Source organism: Sitophilus oryzae, unplaced genomic scaffold, assembly GCF_002938485.1.
Source record: "Sitophilus oryzae breed Bouriz unplaced genomic scaffold, Soryzae_2.0 scaffold_172_pilon_pilon, whole genome shotgun sequence".
Lineage (NCBI taxonomy): Eukaryota > Metazoa > Arthropoda > Insecta > Coleoptera > Curculionidae > Sitophilus > Sitophilus oryzae.
Window position 1 is genome coordinate 6,475,791 of NW_022146424.1, and position 19,478 is coordinate 6,495,268.

Consider the following 19,478-nt stretch of genomic DNA (forward strand, 5'->3'; position numbering starts at 1 on the left):
TAAGGTTTATATCACACATATCAAAAAAGGAGAATCATATTTAGAGAAGTTATGCACGTTGAAGCAGTGAAGTAACATTTCATTTCACATTTTTTTTTTGTTGATTTTAAAACACGACGAATGGGTATTTTTTTTTAATCTGGTAAGGCTTTTGATGATAAGATATTAAAGCATCATAAATATCAATACGACTCGGAGTCAGAAATATTTTCAGCGTTATGATGACATTTTTAAATTTTAGCCAGATGTGCTACAGCTATATTTTACCCCTTTTCAGAGGTAATACGTTATTTTCAAACACGAAAATATTTGATATTGATCTAAAAATATGAATATTTTATATTTTTAGCAGTTCTAGGATCATAAGTGGAAATAATGAATTGTTTCCCGATATGGCTATACCAATAATTTTCAAATACATTTTTATATGACTTTAAGATCTGACAACATCACTGGCGTACTGTCAAGACCTTCGCATAAACAGAATTAGAGTATTAAATAAATATCTCTATTTATTTAATACTTTTTTTAGGAAAACATAGGGTATAGGCGGCAAAGATTTAACCAATTAAATTTAATACTCCGATAAACAGGAAAGAAAGCGATCACGCGACACTGTAGAATATACAGGGTCCGGCAATAGTGCGTCGGGCATCTGTAGCTCCTAGAATAAAAAACTTGAGAATTTTGTTTAAGTGCAAACCTAAAGAATGTACTTGGATGTATTTCAGGAAAACATTTTAACTTCTATAGGGGGGCTCAAAAAAGTGTGAGTGGACCTGGATGATTTTTTTTTAAATGGAACACCCTGTATATTATTGCATTTTTGGCTTCCTTTCTGATCACTTTACATAACCCTAAGATATGAATAAATATATTTCGATAGTTTCAGAGATATTAAAAAATAAATCAAAAATATATATTTTTCAGCCCTTCTTAAAAAAATTATTAAAAATACAAGAACTTTTCTGAAATCAAAACTACATTAGGTGTTTACATTAGATGGTCTGTTCTTACTTTGCTATAAATATGAAAATCTTAAATTATACAGGATGTTCAAAATTCTACGCCAAACTTACTAGAATATAAAATAATTTTTCTTCGTTTTTTTAAATGGAACACCTTGTATATTATTTTTTCAATAGACGGAGAATTAAAAAATTAACATTTTTTTGTATTTAGAGTATTTCAAAATTTCGAACGGTTTCGCAGATATTTGCGGTTTTATATTTCATATGGCATTTTCCACAGTAAATTTTTATCAAAGCCAACCAATGATTTTTCTCTCATATTTTACCATTGAAAGCGCCATAGGAAATAATAACTGCGTGTATTTGCGAAATGGTTAAGAATTTTGAAATACTCTAAATACAAAAAATGTTCATTTTTTTACTCTCCATCTAATAAAAAAATAATATACAGGGTGTTCCATTTAAAAAAACACAGAAAAAATATTTTATATTTTAGAAAGTTTGGCGTAGAATATTGAACATCCTGTATGATTTACGATTATTATATTTATAGCAAAATGAGAACAGACCATCCAATGTAAATACCTAATATAGTTTTGATTTCAGGACAGTTTTTGTATTTTTAATAATTTTTTTAAGAAGGGCTGAAAAATATATATTTTTGATTTATTTTTTAATATCTCTGAAACTATCGAAAAATATTTATTCATATCTTAGGGTTATGTAAAGTGATCTGAAAGGAAGCCAAAAATGCAATAATATACAGGGTGTTCCATTTAAAAAAAATCATCCAGGTCCACTCACACTTTTTTGAGCCATCCTATAGAAGTTAAAATAGTTTCCCGAAATACATCCTGGTACATACTTTAGGTCTGCACTTAAACAAAATTCTCAAGTTTTTTATTCTAGGAGCTACAGATGCCCGACGCACTATTGCCGGACCCTGTATAGGAATATTATATTCATTGTATATATTACAATAATTATGCAAAATATAGGGTTGCCATGCTGTCATTTGTGTGGTCAATCTGTATTACCTGGATCTTTCGAATCCACTGTATTCTTTTACGGTCTCTCTCAAACCAAACCAAACCACCTTGAGTATATTTGCCTTGTACAGCCACTCAAATAGTGCCGTTCGGATTCGGTAATAAACTGTAGGTCCCGTGTACTTGTGAAACACTGATGACACACATCACACGTACATGCGAGAGGTAGCCAACGCTCTATATAGAGTATGGCACTGTAAGAAAAAGAAGAAGAAGGGCTTCTTTCATAAGTACTCCACGCTAACTTAATTCTTCTGTTAATTTCTGGTTGTAGAGATCCCGAGCTCTGTATTAGTTGCTCCAAATATATATATATATATATATATTCTTCTACTATTTCTACTTTTGTGCTATTTACTAGAACGTATTTTCTTTCCAGTAGTTCATTATACATTATTTTAGGTTTTGCTAAATTCATTTTGAGACCCACTTTATTGCTGGCTACATTTAGTTGATTAATTTGTGTTTGTAGTTCTTAAGGACTATTGGCTATTAGAATTATGTCATCAGCGAATCTTAGATGGTTATAAAAATATATAAAAAGATATATTTAATACAATAAATTTAATACAATTTAATACGATATTTTTTATGTGTATTTCAAGAAAATAGATATATTTTAATTAAATTATAGCTGATTAGTTGTAGCATAGGCCCAAATTTAGACCGACAATGCAGTGTTGCAAATATAAAATTTTAATCCACGCTGAATAGAATATAAAATTTTTTGGCTGATATTGTTTAAAAATTGATAAAATTTGAGATTAAACAGTATAGTTTTTGTGTATATTTATATTGAAAGGTCCTATAAAATATTAACTGAGTTGTGTGGCTACATCAATATTCGGAATAAAATAGCGCTCCATTTAAATTAAATTTTTGACATAAGCGAAAATTTATTTGTTGCAAAACAACAAAATCATTTTTAATCCGATTTTTAAACCTGTTAATTTTAGTACAAAGTGCATTTTTAATTATATTATTAATTACATTTATTTTTAATTAAATTCGATTAATTAATATTCAAATTACATTTTTCCATACACACATATACATATAACAACCAATAAACAGGGCGAGTCTTAAATAAGTGCAAATATTTCGACTACAGAAACGAAATTAAAAATTAAAAATTTGAAATTCAAAAAAAATTTGGATTTTTTTTTTAATTTTATGAAATATAGAGAATAGAAAGCTCTTTTCATTGCGATCCCACTTGACCCCCTTCCCATTTGAAAAAAGTTGGGGGATGACGCCCCCGCTTAGAGGGTCGAAGATTTTGCAATCATTTTTGGGGTAATAATTGTCCCCCTCACAAACAAAATTGACGTGTTTTTGGATTTTTTGAAAAAAAAAACCCTGGCGGTTATGCCTTGCCGAACGTTTTCTATGGGCCACCCTGTATATTATACTACATACTGCCATTACTCGCTGACGAGTATTCGACACGCATCAGAAGATGGTCACGCAAGGCGTTTTCTTTCATGAGCATTTCTGTGACTGAAAAGCCCGATACGTGATGTTATCTGCCTACCGCACTTCGGACATTCAAAAATCTCATTACTTTGTTGTTGCCTCTTTACTTTTTGGTTGTCACAGTTAACTGAGTTTATAATTCTTCTCCATTGCGTTCTATTGTGAGCTGCTCCTTCCCACTCATTCTGCGTGTTAATCCCCTTTAAGTTTTCGTGGAAAATGTCCTTGTACCCTTTCGGTTGTCCACCCGGCCTCCTCTTACCGTCTACAAGCTCACCGTAAAGCAGAGATTTTGGTATGCGGTTTTCTTGCATTCTGCATACGTGGCCAGCTCATCTTAAGCGGGATTTTGTAATCATGGCTTCAATACTCTCGCAGTTAGTTTTTTCAAGGACCGATACGTTTGAGACATGATGGAACCACCGGATTCTTAAGAGTTGTCTAAAGTGTCTCTGTTGCAACTTGTTTAATGCGTTCATGTGTCGGCAGTACGGCACCCAGGTTTCGCTCCCATATAACATGGTGGGGATTATAATTGCTCGGTACAATGCAAATTTCGTTCTTGTACTCAAGTCATGATTGTAGAAAACCCTGTCTTTTAATTTCTAGAATGCTCTTGAGGCGCTGCTAATCCTGTGCTGAATTTCAGAGTCAATATGGGCCTCTTCCGAAATTAAACTGCCGAGGTAATTGAATTCTGCCACATATTCCAATACTTCTTCTCCGATTTTTATAGCACTGTTGTGATCTTCCCGGAGAGTGCACATGATTTTGGTTTTGTCGATGTTTAGCTTAAGGCCCAGAGCCTCGTACATTTCAACATTTCTTGTAATTGTTGTAACGTGCAACTAGAGCAGCACAGTCATCAGCGTATTGAAGTTCTGTGATGAATTTTGAAAAAATCTATGAATTTGACGACTGTCCTAATATTTAAATTCCGGTTCTATTATTTAATCTAACTCTTTTAAAAAATTCAATAACCACAGGTGAAGGAAACTCCAATTCCAAAACCTTTTTGGAATCAGACCCTTACCCCAAACCCGATTAACGAAGGAAAAACACCAGAGAGAAAATAGCCAGAGAATAGGCAAAGCAGGCGTTAAATATTAATGAATCCTTTATTGGGCACACACTGGATTAGCTATTAATGAGGTGATTTCCGTGGGATGATTGTGCGTAAACGCTGCCGAAATAAATAAAAGCTTTCGGCGCGGCCGCCAATTACAGGGGGGATAGAGTGGCAAAACGGCGCTAAATATTTCAGTTTTTAATTTGCGCCCGAGACTACGGCCGAAACATTTATTCGGAAAAAATACGCGAAAGTAGAATGAGCGAAATGAATTGGAGATACGGATTTAATATGCACATAAAAAATATAGGGCGAATTCATCAAATAATGTTATAAAATCTTCATATTTGGGCGATTTTGTTCTGTTACTTTTTGCATCGCCCTTTTTTAAATCTACGAGGTGAGTCTTAAATAAGTGCAAATATTTTCAGGGCTGGTAGATTCTCCCTTTGCCGTTTTTCAAGTAAGTCCAAAATAACTGAATTAATCAAGTTTGAAAATTTCAAAAAAATTGAGAGCCACTGGAATTTGTTGTATTTGCATGCCTTTTAGTGACGTTACCATAGAATAAAGCCGTAACCATGGTAATATCAGAGATTAACAAATTATACCGTGGGAAAATTTCCGGTGAACAGGCAGTTCAAAAAGTTTTCTAATATACAAAAGAAAACTTAAAAGGAAAATGAACGATTTTCAACATTTTTTTTTGCGAAAAAAAAATCATTGACGTGTTCTTTGGGTCGACATATCATTATTTCTCAGCTTATTCAACCATGTTCAATTATGGTGTAGCCCAAAGACATCTAAATAAAAGGAGACGAAACAATTTACATTTTACCGCGATCAGGAACCGTGTTGCACAAAAATCGATGATGCCAATTTTAAGTGACCGGTGGTAGATTTCGGCTGATTACGGTTTGAGTTCTAAATGCTATTGTCATTACAAGGTCATTAGACTAAATATTTGTGTAGATATATAATTTTAATTATAATACATTAATTATACTAGGATTATACCTTTGAAATTATTATTAGTTTTCTAATTAAATTATATTAAAATTACTATTAAAATATATTGGGGAAATTACTAAGACAATCCGGCATCGCTACGGATTAATTTTTACTACGAATTGTCGGAATCTGTAGAAATTACGCTGACATTTGACGTATTCATTCAACTTTTGTCCAACGGAGCATTGTTGCGAGTTTTCTGCGACCGTTGGAAGTGTTTATGGATTTCGGACAACTTTCGAATAATTATTAGTGTTTATTGCAAAGAAAACTATTTAAAGTGGTTTTTTAACTATCTACAATGGTTCGCCAGTGCATAGTTTGTTAAAGGTGGACTATTCTAACTCCTGATTGATATTTGGACGGTAAGTGTTATTACATTTTTTTACCTTTAGCAATGCCTTTACAGTAGCGTATCTAAGTACTTTTAGTTATAAGTAGATTATTACAAAAATACGTATATTTTCTTATTTGCTGGCGTTTTTGATTGTGAAATTAGACTTATCCTTAGTTAGACCTCAGGCAAAACCTTGGCAAAACCGATCTACGTTTTAAGTCAATTATTTTATGTATTTGTCCATTTTGCTGTTACAGTTGGTGGTAAAAAATGCTCAGGGGTAATACTGGCTGTTCTCAACTTAACATTTAAAAACCTTTTTTATATTATATATCTAAGTGCCAACTAACATTCGAAACCGCTATAAATATCTTAAAAATTGTGTATGTTATGGCTAATATCTGTTGAAATAAAACAGCTGTTGCTGTTATAGGTAGTTAATACCTGAAATTTGAACACGATTTGAACATCAAAATTATTCAGTTATATTCTATATTAACTATGCACCTTATTATGGCTAAAGCAGTGCTTAGTATGCTAAATTAGTATGACAAAATTAGCTAATGTTCAATTAAAGACATTTAATTTTTATAATTACTTCAGACTTTGGCTAGATAATTTCCACATTTCTCCCCCAATGTTGAAAGAAAACTGTTTTTGCAATCTAAATATTAATTTTATTGAACTCTAGTTAACATTAGCAGGTTTTAGATATTAGCCGTAACACATATGATAGATCTATTATTTATTTATTATAAAAAATTCTATAAGTAATTACCTAATAGGTAAGGTTTAGATATAGGTATTCAAAATTCAAATTAAAAAAGTTAATAAAATAAATAAAATTATAATGATGCTTCAGTACTTAAAAAATATGCATTGTTTTGAATGATAATGATAAGCCTTACTTATGATAATTCTTTACTCTTTCATTTATGATATTTTTTTTTAGTTTTGGAACCCTTTACACTTTTACCCACACTTACCTAAACACCCACACACACACAATTCACAGGCGAGTACATATCTGGTGTTTTAAATAGAGGAAAATAAACCTTGGAAAATTTTTCCTTTAGGTTAATTTTTCCTTTTTTTTACCGCATATTTTTATTATTTTACATATATTATTAAATAGATTTATAATACTTAATATGTATGTGTTGCATATGTAACCAATAGTACTTTTGTAGCGTTCCTATAAATACTGAGCTTAGACAATGATCGATTTCACTCTTGAATTTGAAAAATCAAACTAACGTGTGTCCAAATTTGTTCTGATGATTTTGATAAGAGCAATATTATGATCGCCGAATTAACTGATCGAAGGCAAATAAGACCAAATTCTGAGCCTCAAATAGATAGTACCATTTTTGCTGGGGCTTTATCATACAGGTAAAAAGCAGTCAAATACATTTTAACAGTTAATAAATAAGTATTGTACTAATATTAGGATTTACTCTAGGTTTTCTTCTAGTTTGTACCGCCACCCAAAAAATGTTTTAGGTAAATGAACCTCCAGACCAGCTGAGGGACTAGAGAAGGTCCCTACCTAGTCCCGCGATTGGCAATTTGGCTGGCCCCTCAAATTTGTAAGAACATTGATACATTTTATACATGTATTTTAATATTTATAATTAATTAAAATTCACAGGATTTTGCCTAAAATCATACAAGATAAACTAGCCCTTCTCAAGAAGCCCTTCCCTCAAAACAACAGAAACGGCATTGGAAAAAGAAGTTGGAATTAACCAGTATGTGCTCTTTGTAAGTGTATTCTGGATGTTTGACTGACAAGGCTTAAAAGCTCTTGTATTTTTAACAGAATGGGAATATAGCTGTATTCATAACAAAGTAATATATATAATATAATAATAATATAAAATGCTAATGTTTATCTGTGTCGTCTCTACTGAAGTAACGACTTGCTCTAGAAAGTTGCTTTTTTACTAAAAGATAGCTAATTGGCTCATCGCCGGATTTTTATTTTTCATTTAATTAAAAAAAATAATAAGTATTTTTTTTTCCTGATGTCGTGGCGGATGCGCCAGGCTTCAACTAGTATGTAATATATTTTAAATGAAATACTCTCATTATAACTATTATTGTCAAGTAGTGTACTGTGCCTTATTGAATACAGGTGTACACCCTCTTGCGAAGTATTTACTTTTTAACATACAGGGTGTCACAATAGTAAGTTTAATTTTGACATATCCAGGTATTTCTTTAAAAAATTGAGACGCGAAATTTCGTAGACACAATTTTTGCGGTAAAAAATCTAAATACATTCTTAATCATACTTTGACGTAACTATAGTAGACGGGATACTTTGACACATTGAGCTTTTTCAAAATAACATTTTTCTGCTTTTGTTTGCCGTCTTAATTATTTAAAAATTGACATCTCTATCTTTCTTGCAGAAAAGGGGACACTTTGTTTATGTCATTAGCAGTAATAGATTTCAAGGAAGCTGTTATAATATTTAATAGAACAATATAACGTAATATAACATTACTAATATCACTTTGTATCTTATTAATTAAGCACTTTATGGGTTTACCTCCCTATCTTAATTTTTATAAAAATACGAGACTTGTTGCTTCTCATTGTCAAGCTTTATCGGTCGAATATCCAGAAATCCTGTATAATTAACATAGCTATCTTTTATTTTATATGTTTTGTCAAGGATATGTTATTTGGAATTATCTTCCACATTATAAGATCATAAACTACATAATTTTTGCCATAGTGTTGGTTTTTGTTTACATATATTTTCTATGAGTGAGCTTCTGTTTTGCACTAGAAAACATTCTCGCTTAATGATAAATTTAATACTATAGAAGGAAATTATTAGTATTTAGGAAAAAATAAAAACGAAAATAGGTTTTATTGAAAAATTAATTATTAATGTTTTTGTTTGTTTACAGCATAGTAAGACAATCCTCATCTTCTGATCTCAATAGTTGGATATTTATTATCTCAAGAAAGTCGTCAAAGTATCAGAAAAAGGTAAAAATTACCTCTACATTATATACAAGGTGGTGCCTCTCCTACGACGCGGAGGCTCCAAAGAGAACGGTGGTTTTTATCGTTAATGTAATTTTGGGAGCATATGTAGGATAATGAAAAGCATTTTATAGAAATATCAAGAGTTCTGCGGGGTGTCCCCAAAAAAAGTTATGCATGAAAGTTTTTTTTTTGTAATGGAACACCTATATATTAATTGATTTTCGGATTTTAGGAAAGAAATAAAGGTGAGTTTCATTAAAGAAGCATATGTCTAAAATATAAGGCTTGTCATATTTCACATTTGGTGAAAATACTGAATAAACTTTAAATTTCAATAACAGCTACCTAGATGGAAATTTACTCATTGTATATTTAACCAAATTAAAATTTGACCTTAAGCATTCTATTAATTGATGAATGCACACTGCAATTAAAAGATCGGAATAGTACTCTCGGTGTTCAAATAAAAGGGAATAAAATTAAATTTTAGTCCAATAATGAAATTCACCTTTATTTTTCTCATAGAATCCGAAAATCAAATAATATATAGGGTGTCCCATTCCAAAAAACAAAACTTTGTTGTGTAACTTTTTTGGCGACACCCTGTAGAACTCCATATTTTAAAAAAACACATATTTTATCACATTTATATGTTTAAATGCTCTAAATTAACCTACATATACTTCCAAAATTTAATTTCAATACAAACTCTTTCTCCTTGGTAGCATTTAAGAGGCGCCACTCTGTATCTTAAGTAAAATTGTGCATAAGTTATTTTAATTTCAGAAAGAAGTATGTTAATGAGGCATTATAATGATATTATGTAGAAATTTAAGTCTTGTAAAAATTTGGAAACAAAGAAAATGAAAAATACATACTTTACAAATAGGTCTTAGAAGATTGAAAAATAAAATAATATCAATGCATCAGTTAATTGATTACTTAAAAGAAAAATCTTTGATAAGTGTATCAACTGAATTGACCATTCAGGTATGAATATAGATATGCAGGGTGACATTTTAAAAACATAATGGTTATAAGTCAAAGTAAAGTAATATATGTGAGGATCCAAAAAAATATAAAAATCAAGTAAAAATCGCCAAAAGCAATTTCTAATAATTGAAGCTGTATCTCTTACTGTTTCTGAGATCCCAGTGCTTGTAATTATTATCTTGGACACACTATTTTATGTATATATTTGAGTGGCGTGCGGAGGGGAACTATAATAATGTTAAGTTATCAGCCATTTAATAATTTAGTCCTACAGCCATTATGTCAAAATCTGTCCCCAAGATTCGTTAACAAGTTTTAAATTTAGTTCTGGTCTAATTTTGTGAATGATACACTAATCCATATGACAGTGGCATAAATACGATTAATGGAAGGTTCTAATTTCCATGACAAGGCCAGGTCTAAATTTTAAAACCCTTTAGTGAATTTGGATGTGTCTAAAAAAGACTAATAATAATATTATAGAGATATAACATTAATAGAGATAATATATGTTTTTTTAGGCTTCCTTAGCTGAACCAGTACAAAGTATTTTTGAAAGAATGTTAAAAGGACCTGCCACACAAAAATCCAATCTTCTGCTACTATCCTTTGCTTTAACATTGTCATTTTATTCGCCGAAAACATAGAATTTTATAAGGGATACATAAACTGGCCCAGAGTTTTCTTAGGAGGCCTCTAAATTCCATTTAGTTTTCAACAATATTTTTGATATTTTTAACTCTCAGAATGGATTTACAAAATATTCATATAAAAAAATTATCAAAAATATAAGAACAACATACTTTTTAATAATTTTGAAATAATTAAATTGTATATTGGACTTACTTTAAAAGAAAGGTCAACCATAGTCACAAAGAAAAACGGGATTTTTGGGCTTTCTAATTTGTATGGAAAGCTTACAACGTATGTGTAAATACTATGTAAAAGAAAATCAATTATTAAAATATATTTTGACTAACTGGTGGAGGTCCACGTATACAAAAAGCAAAAACGGAAGATAATAATATATTCAATGTAAAAATGAGAAGAGCATTGTGGGATTAAAAAACATGATGGTGATAGATTGTCTAAAACTAATAGGAATACTGGTATTGTAAGTACTAACCTTTCATTGTGTTTTTGAATTTTTTATTACTTTTAAGAGAATTCAATATATTTAGATATTTTTTCAGTCTCAAAACAAAACTGATGGTTACAAAGAAACAGAAGAAAAGGGAAGATATTAATTTACTAGACAAAAGGCTGTTCTTTTGTAATATAGAGATGGGCAAAATTCAAAGTAGTAGTATTCAAAACAGAGAAGAACATAAGCTAAAGAAAAAAAGGGTTGTTAGACATTGAAATAAAAAAAGAACAGTAAAGTTCTCAAAGAGAACTTATTTAATAATTTTAATTAGTGTTTATATTGTAATGTAAAAAATGTAATGTATGTTATTTCTGAATAAAAGACATTTAATAATGATATTTTATAGAAATTAATACTCAAGAGATTTAATAACAACATAAAAACATGTTTAGAATAAGTTAAAAAAAATATTGCCCTAATCTTTCAAAATAATTTATTATTTCTCTTCTTATTAATTTGGTCCATATTTATTTCATCTAACGGCGGCAGCTCTTGTTCAGGCATCATTCTGGCTGTATTGTGTAGCACATTGAAACAACAAAATCTAAAAATTTAAGTACATACATTAAGTTTTTTAAATTTTGTTCTATAATTGAACAGATAATATTTTTCTTAACAAACTGTTGTGCAACAATAACTGACATTGCATTTGTAATTTTGGTTTTATACCATAAAACACATATTGGAAAGTGGCGTTTCCATATAACGATAATTCTGAAACATTTCTTCAGCTGTATTTCTGCATATATCCCCTCAATGCATATGCAATCTCACCTTATAACAGATAATAAAATAATTTAATAGAGTATATGAACCCTTTGAATATTATCACATTTAAAAATTTCTTTCAATTCATCTTATTCGTAATATATTTCTGAATTGAATACCTACTCAAATATTTAAGGAATATATTTTATATAAATGATCTAACAGTAAATAAATATACGGACCACTAACCAAGCAGGATTTAATTTGAAAAGTCACCAGTCCCCAAGCGGGTCCTTAATGTCCAAAAATGGTGGCTTCATGCACAGACCCATGCCAACAAGCAATCAAGTCTATAGTTTTAAGACTAGCATTTCCGTAATTTAAATGTTGGGGAAAATAATGCTTTTCTATTTCTAAATACCTCTCCATCAATACCCCCTGTAAAGTATAAGAAACCTTGTGCTGATAAATATTGAAGAAAATATATAGGTACTTACCAGGTGAATGTTTTCTTACATTGTGTTCCATCAACTATCCCTATAATCCCAGGAAACCCAAATATACTATAAAATTGTTGTTGATTTATGGCAGTTATGCTGTTGTTTCTGGAAATAGTAAAGAACAATGGTTCAAAGTATAAATATAATTAATTTATCTTACATTAGATTTACTAGCATTCCAACTTACCTCTCATTTTGATATTCTAGATTTTGTTCAATTAAACCGAGGTAATTAATAATGATATATATTACAGTGTCGTTTAAAAGTCTCTGTCCTAAAAACTTAAGGAGGTTCATTTCTTGGCAATATGATTTTTCCTTACATCCATTCTTGAGGAAATCCATTTTCAATGAATATACCTACTGATCGACGTCTAGGATATCAAAAGTAATCATCGAACTTACGTAGAGGTATCATAATACATTTTTTAGCTTTCTCAAAGGAATAACAATAATTCTTCCTCGTAAAACAATATTTTTGTGTCTAAGATAGGTTAAGTGACCACTAGCCTGGAAATTTGACCGCTTAATTTAAATATAAATTCAAGTTAGATTAAAGCATAGTGCAAGAAAATAAGCTAAACATAGTGTTAAGTTTTGCTTAAAAAACTTGGTGCAAACGCCCCTACATTGTATATTATCGATATTACTACGTATATTACAAATTAAAATTTAAATTAAAATACACAAAATAACTATTTTAAAATTTTGATAAAAAACACCACACCACCGTCACGCCACTGATGGAGTGAAATGACAGAAAGACAGACGAAACTCAACCGTGTTGTCATATTTATGTACCCATCTCTTTTTAACTCTCATAAAAGTGCCAAACCATGTATGATTCTAAAAAATTGAGTTTTATGAATGGAGTGTTCTGTCTACCTATATTTAGATGTCTTTGGTGTAGCCTCCCCAGAGAAATAGAAGGGATAGAGAATGAGCGTCAACATGCGCAGAAGGTCTAATCAAGTTGGGCGCCATATTCCAGGTCTCCGTGTCATTTTGTATATAGGTGGTAATCTATAAGTAATCAAATATCAATTTGCTGTATTCAACCATACGGGGGGCAATTTAAATTTAGTGAAATTCTATCATTTATTATGGTTAGTTAACATTAATATGATTTATTTAATTATCATCAATTTCAAAACTGCGTACAATATTGGTATATAATACAGTAAATATACGAATATTCTGACAAAAGACGCTACGGACAGATGACCTTTTCTTAGTCGTTAACACTCGAAATGCCATTAAATAAGTATTTACAATTATTTCATGTTTACTTGTACTGAATTACGCGTTTCAATTTAAAATTTTTGCAAATTTGGTAAACATTGTTCTAAACAAATTTTTGTTCAAGTTGTATACTTATAAAACATTTGGTTCATAATTATTTTTGATGATTACCTTGTATTTTGAATATAAACCTAGAAAAAACATGTTTTTATTTTATTTTTTTTATTCGTCCCTTCAAATTGTGTTACGAAAACTGATAACATGTCCTCTAACAAATATTTTCATAATACATAAACATCATTGATTTTATTAAGGACATTATTAGTAGTATTTATCCTGGTTTTTGTCGACAATAAAATCTTGTAATAGAACATCAATTTTATATTTCGTAAAATTATTTTGATACAAATTCAATTTGTCAAAATTCAAGTCATTAATATATTGATAACAACCCAAATTATTCCTAAATATTTTTTTATAAAAAAAAAACTGTTACCGGTAAGTTTGTAAAACACATTATGGTTTGTCTTAATACTAGAAAAAAACATTTATTTTTTGGACAAAAGAAGCTTGCCGATCCTTATTTGTCCATAACAAAATTCTGTATGTACAACAAACATATACCTAATTTATTATTAAGAAAATTAGATTATATGATCTCAGAATTTTAAGAAAATTTTTTTAAGATAAAATAGTTTCTTCTCAACTGTAATACTTTGGCCTGTATTTTATCTATTTAAAAACATGGGATTGACAATCCTCTTACTAAAATACATACTGGAAGGTACTGATTAAGTTTTATTGCATCAAATACCTTTACTATAAATACTGGCTTACAATTTAAGGCCATTGCAAAATGCTTTTGAACTCCATCATAGATTTTACAAGAAAAAAAGTGTAATATTGAAACAAACACTCTTAAAGTAAAAGGGTAGGCTTCATGACTAATAGTCTCATTTTTAACACTCTTTAAATATCATCTCGTTAACAATTATGAATATCATATGATTTTTCTGTGATTTGTGGCACAGATACAAATTAATATATGCCCCATAACAGTTTTTAAATAATAAACTTCTGCCTACAGATTTAATTTTCTTATTGGCATAATACCCTTTCTTCCTATATAAATCTTGCCATTTTTTCAGTCCAATGTTCCTTGTTTTTACACTTGTAGGAATACTAAAAATGTTGACTATAGAACTCGATACTATGTTTGAAAAAGCCTTCATACCTGTAACTGTGCATAAATCTAATTAACTGAATTCTTCTCCTCTTGACACTCTGAACACTGCTGCTGCTAATGGTTAGAAATATTTAGCACAAAACTACAACTATCTACAACAAACTTCACAATAAAAATGTTAAATTTTTGCTGTTCGATTAAAATACCCTATCTTCTTTTCCTCCAAATAATCTTCTTGTCAAGTAAGGACCAATCTGTTTGCCTGAGTGATACAATATTTGACATATTTCTGGTACACTTGAACTTGTGCTTTCATGGACACTATAAGAGTGCACTGTTTTACAGAAGCACGAACATTGATTCCAAGTATCTTCTTCCTCCACACGTAATAAAAACATCCTCTTTAAATGGCCACATCATACACTTATTTTTGACCATTCCCAATTACAATCACGATTTTTACAAATCGCCTTTAGGAAAACTAATAATAAACAGTTTTGGGTCATCTGTAAACACGATTATGTTGTATAAACTTACACATGAAAACTAATCATTTTTCCCGGCGTATTAGCTATCTTAGAATGACTATGACAATATACAACAAGCCTTTTTGAATTAGTGTTTAGAATAATTGAGATAATAATAAATTTTAACTAGATAACAACACAAACGAAAAAAAAAAACAAACAGATGTCACAAGATGTCAATTAAAGAGGGGAAGTGACAGCGAGACCTGGAAGATGTCTGCCATCTTGCCGTCGACAAAAACTTGGATGCGCACTCGTCGAAGCTCATTCTCCCACTTCCATATCTCTGATCCTCCCTCACATATTTAGATACTCTCTTTGTAGTTTGGCCAATTGGTTGTCCCTGCGGGCCCAAGTTGTTCCTGCCAATTTCCTAATATCATGGTCCCATCTCAGGTTTGATCTTCCTCTAAGTCTCTTAATTGCTAGTGGGTGCCATGCTGTGATTTTTGTGGTCTGTTGTCCGTCATTCTGCTCATTGCCACTTGAGGGATTTGATTCTGTGGATGACATCTATTACCTGGGTCTTTTGTCGTATCAACTCTATTCTTTTACGGTCTTTCTTGGTTATTCCCCAATGGTAGACATACAACCACCCTTAAAAATATTTGCACTTATTTAAGGCTCACCCTGTATATACAGTTTGTATATCCAGTTGGCACCGTCGGTATTTTTTACTTTATTCCATAGAAAATCTGAATAGAATGACATATAATATGTCAACTTTCGAAATTTTCGCAATGGTTTATTTGAAATTGTAACATGGGGTTCATAACGACAATTTGACTCGAAATATCAAGTGTTCGGTATGAAATTATTCGTAAGAAAATGTTTTTTCCAAATACGCTAATACATAGCCATGGCATTCTAGATTGAAATTTAAAGTACGATGTTTTTTAAAGCGAATATGTCTAAAGTTGATACGTACATATGATTCGTCATGAATGTCATTTTCTATCGAATTAAGTAAAAATATACCGAGGTGCTATTTAAAAATCAAATGTTGTAATCATTTCTGGTGAAACAAGAAGTGACCGAAAACAATGGAATACGTCAATCAATCCCCAATTTATGTCATATTCTTACATACCGTTTTTTTTATCTGAAAAAATAAAAAAGTTATAGGTGTGAGCCATTTTTGAGATGCACCCTGCATAATGATCTTTATCAACAATACACTGAGCAACGCAAGATTTATCCGCTCCACTATATCTTCCTATATATCCATATATTCTTTAAATCTAGTTAATATTGGATATTAATTAAAAGATGTTGGACAAAGCTAGAAGACAAAAAAATTACGTTAACTAGTTTTTTTAAATAAAACATATAAGACTATAACAAAAAACAGGATATATTTCTCTTGTATTATACAACAATTATTCTCGTTTCTGTATATAAAAGCTAGCTACTTCTCTTTTTACATCGTAAAAGGAATTCTAATTTTTCTATTTACATAAAAAGCTTTTGTCTCTCCTTTTCTTTGACTTGCTCTGCCAAAAAGGTTCCCGAATATTTTTCATTTTAATGCGAAGTTGTCACTTTAATTTGAACGTTGTTTGTATAAACAAGAGCCATGTTTAGTTTTATATATAAACGACACAATGAAACTAAAGAGTTCTTGAAGATAGGTATTTTATTTTTTTTTAAGTTCTCATGGCGCGTATATAGTTTAAATGAGTTAAATATAATGTGTAATGTGTAATTGTGCAGTACTGTAGATCTTTTCTTTCATTCACTTTATTTTTATGCATCAAACGGTCAAATATCCGTATACACTATATTGTTTTTATTATAATTATATTCTGATCTTTTTTACACGTACAATGAATATTTAATATTCTAAATGACTAATAATTAATCAGAAATAATACGTATTCAATTGATTTCGGTCACTTCCTGTTTCACCGGAAATGACTACAACTTTTGATTTTTAAATGACACCCTAGGTATATTTTTACCTTATCTGATAGGAAATGCCATTCTCAATAGAATTACATATACCGGGTGCGTCTTAAAAGTGGCTCACTCCTATAACTTTTCTATATTTTAGATATTATATATATATTACTTAGACTAACATACCAAATCTTCGTTATTTTATCTGAAAAAATAAAAAAGTTATAGGGGGTGAGCCAATTTTGAGAAACACCCTGTATACTAGTTGTCGGGCACACTTACCTATATTCAAACATTTTTTTTTTTCTGTGTAAAAAATCAATTAATTTATGTTAAATTTGAATTAGGTTAAATCAAAATTTAATCAGTTGGTAAAATATAAATTATATAAACAGTTTGTTGTCTAAAACGGATACTATTTCCCAATTTATTTTTAAAGTGTAAAACTTAATTAATTTTTTATAACATAAAATATTACATTTATTTTATATCAAATGTTTTTGTATGTTTGTATGAGATATTGTATGCTTAATTTAATAACAATAGCAAATATAATATTTAAATTAACAAAAACAGTTACAAATTTTGAAAACACTTTAAGCTTTAGAGCGGTTGAAGTTAAATTTTGTAAAGTTCTCTAGTTTCTGTTAGTTAACAGAGCTTTTAAATTGTTAAGTACCGTTGAATTCTATTGAAATAGTAATAATATAATAGAGATGTTTGGAGGGTCGAGTTTTAAGAAATCTAGAGTATTTAGTATCTCAACCTTTGAATAAGAAGACTAAGGAAAGAGCATAATGCTATCCATGTATTCATGCATGGTGGGCGGAAAAGGCACCATAAAAGCTCTCTAGGGTGGGGATCCTTGACAGTTCTGTTTGACGATTCATTTGAAACATTTGAATTTGATTTGAAATTTTGTGGATTTGTCAGTCTTTACGGAGCTTATTTTATGTTATTTATTATTTATTCTACTACTGATAGTTGTATAAAGGTAGTAAATCTAAATGGAAATTGTGGCAGAACTTAAATTAACAGTGACACTATCGCCGATTTATCGAAAAAAACTCTAAAATAGTTGGTTGTGTAGCGTGCGGTAGATCTCGGCAAAAATTGAGTGAAATAATGGAACAACTTTTCGCTAGTAAGTGACTATATAATATACATACGTGTAGTAAACCGATCATTTATGAAATTCACTTAAATTAACTAAATTATATATTTTTCTTGCATTTTAGCTTTTATTTATTACTTGTCAAAGATTAGATGTCAAAGAATTTAGATACGTTAATTTGACTTACCTGCTTCAGTAGCGTATCGGATGTTTGTGGTAATAAATGCTTATTATAACTTATCTATTTTTATTAGAATTATATATTTTTATAACAATTTTAATAACTACCAACATTTATTCACAACGTAAAATAAAACAACAAATTATTGAGTCTACCCCACGTCTACCCTACATCATAGTTTTACATTTTTTAAATAAAATTAGAACGACACTGATAAACCGGAATTTAAGTCGGCCATATTTGAGGCCCATCGCGGTGTACCTAAGATTTTTGATATGCTCCTTCCTTAGTCTTCTTATTCAAAGATCTCAACTGAGTTAATTTAGTGAAATATATAAATGTATAAAAAAACGTGCATAACAGTCACGTAAATGATGTAATTGTAATATCAAGTCTAAATTAAGATTCATTTAATTGTAATAAATTATCTTTTTTTTATTTTTCTGTTGCTTAGTTATTATACTATCAGTTACTACTTACTTAGTACTTACTTGTCTATCTGTACAAAACAAAAACTTACATTTTATTATAGTCTAAGAGCTAGCAACGTTTTCGAGAAAGTATTTTAAGACGTCTGGCTCTTTGATATATCTTTTACTATGCTCTCTGGAACAGCATGCTGCCGATAACCGTTGCGTTCACTACTGCGCATGGAAGAAAATCCTATATTTTTTTTAATTTAGTTCTACTAAGGGTCGGCATTTCTGGTCTTGGGTGCCGGTTTTCATGTGTACGAAGAGTACGGTCTTAGTAAAATAAGATGTACTGAATAAAGACAGAAGGCGAGTATTTTCACAAGCGCACGGAATCTAGCGTCAGATTAAGTAGTTATGTAATAATTACTTCGTGTTTTTGCTCACTCCGACGTACTACATTGCCATAACGACTCATTTCTATACATGCAAACGCCGACCCAAAGGTTCGCTTGCCAGGGGTATAAATTCTAGTATTGAATATAAATCGGACATGTCTCCATAGCTCAGTGCGTAGAGTTTCCGACTACGAACCGAGGATTCACGAGTTCGAATCCGGCTTAGGTCAAAGACTTTTTATTTTCGTTTA

At 30.4% G+C, this 19,478-nt stretch overlaps 1 protein-coding gene and 1 long non-coding RNA gene across 2 annotated transcripts in view; one reads left to right on the top strand and one right to left on the bottom strand.

Annotated features, from left to right (window-relative positions):
• Positions 1-19,478, top strand: part of LOC115881542 — a 457,389-nt gene that overhangs the window by 307,524 nt on the left and 130,387 nt on the right. The window lies entirely within an intron of this gene.
• Positions 11,109-11,710, bottom strand: LOC115881543. Its single transcript, XR_004050058.1, has 2 exons — positions 11,681-11,710; positions 11,109-11,603 (listed from the first exon to the last, which is right to left on the bottom strand). It is a non-coding gene; the product is annotated as an uncharacterized LOC115881543 (long non-coding RNA).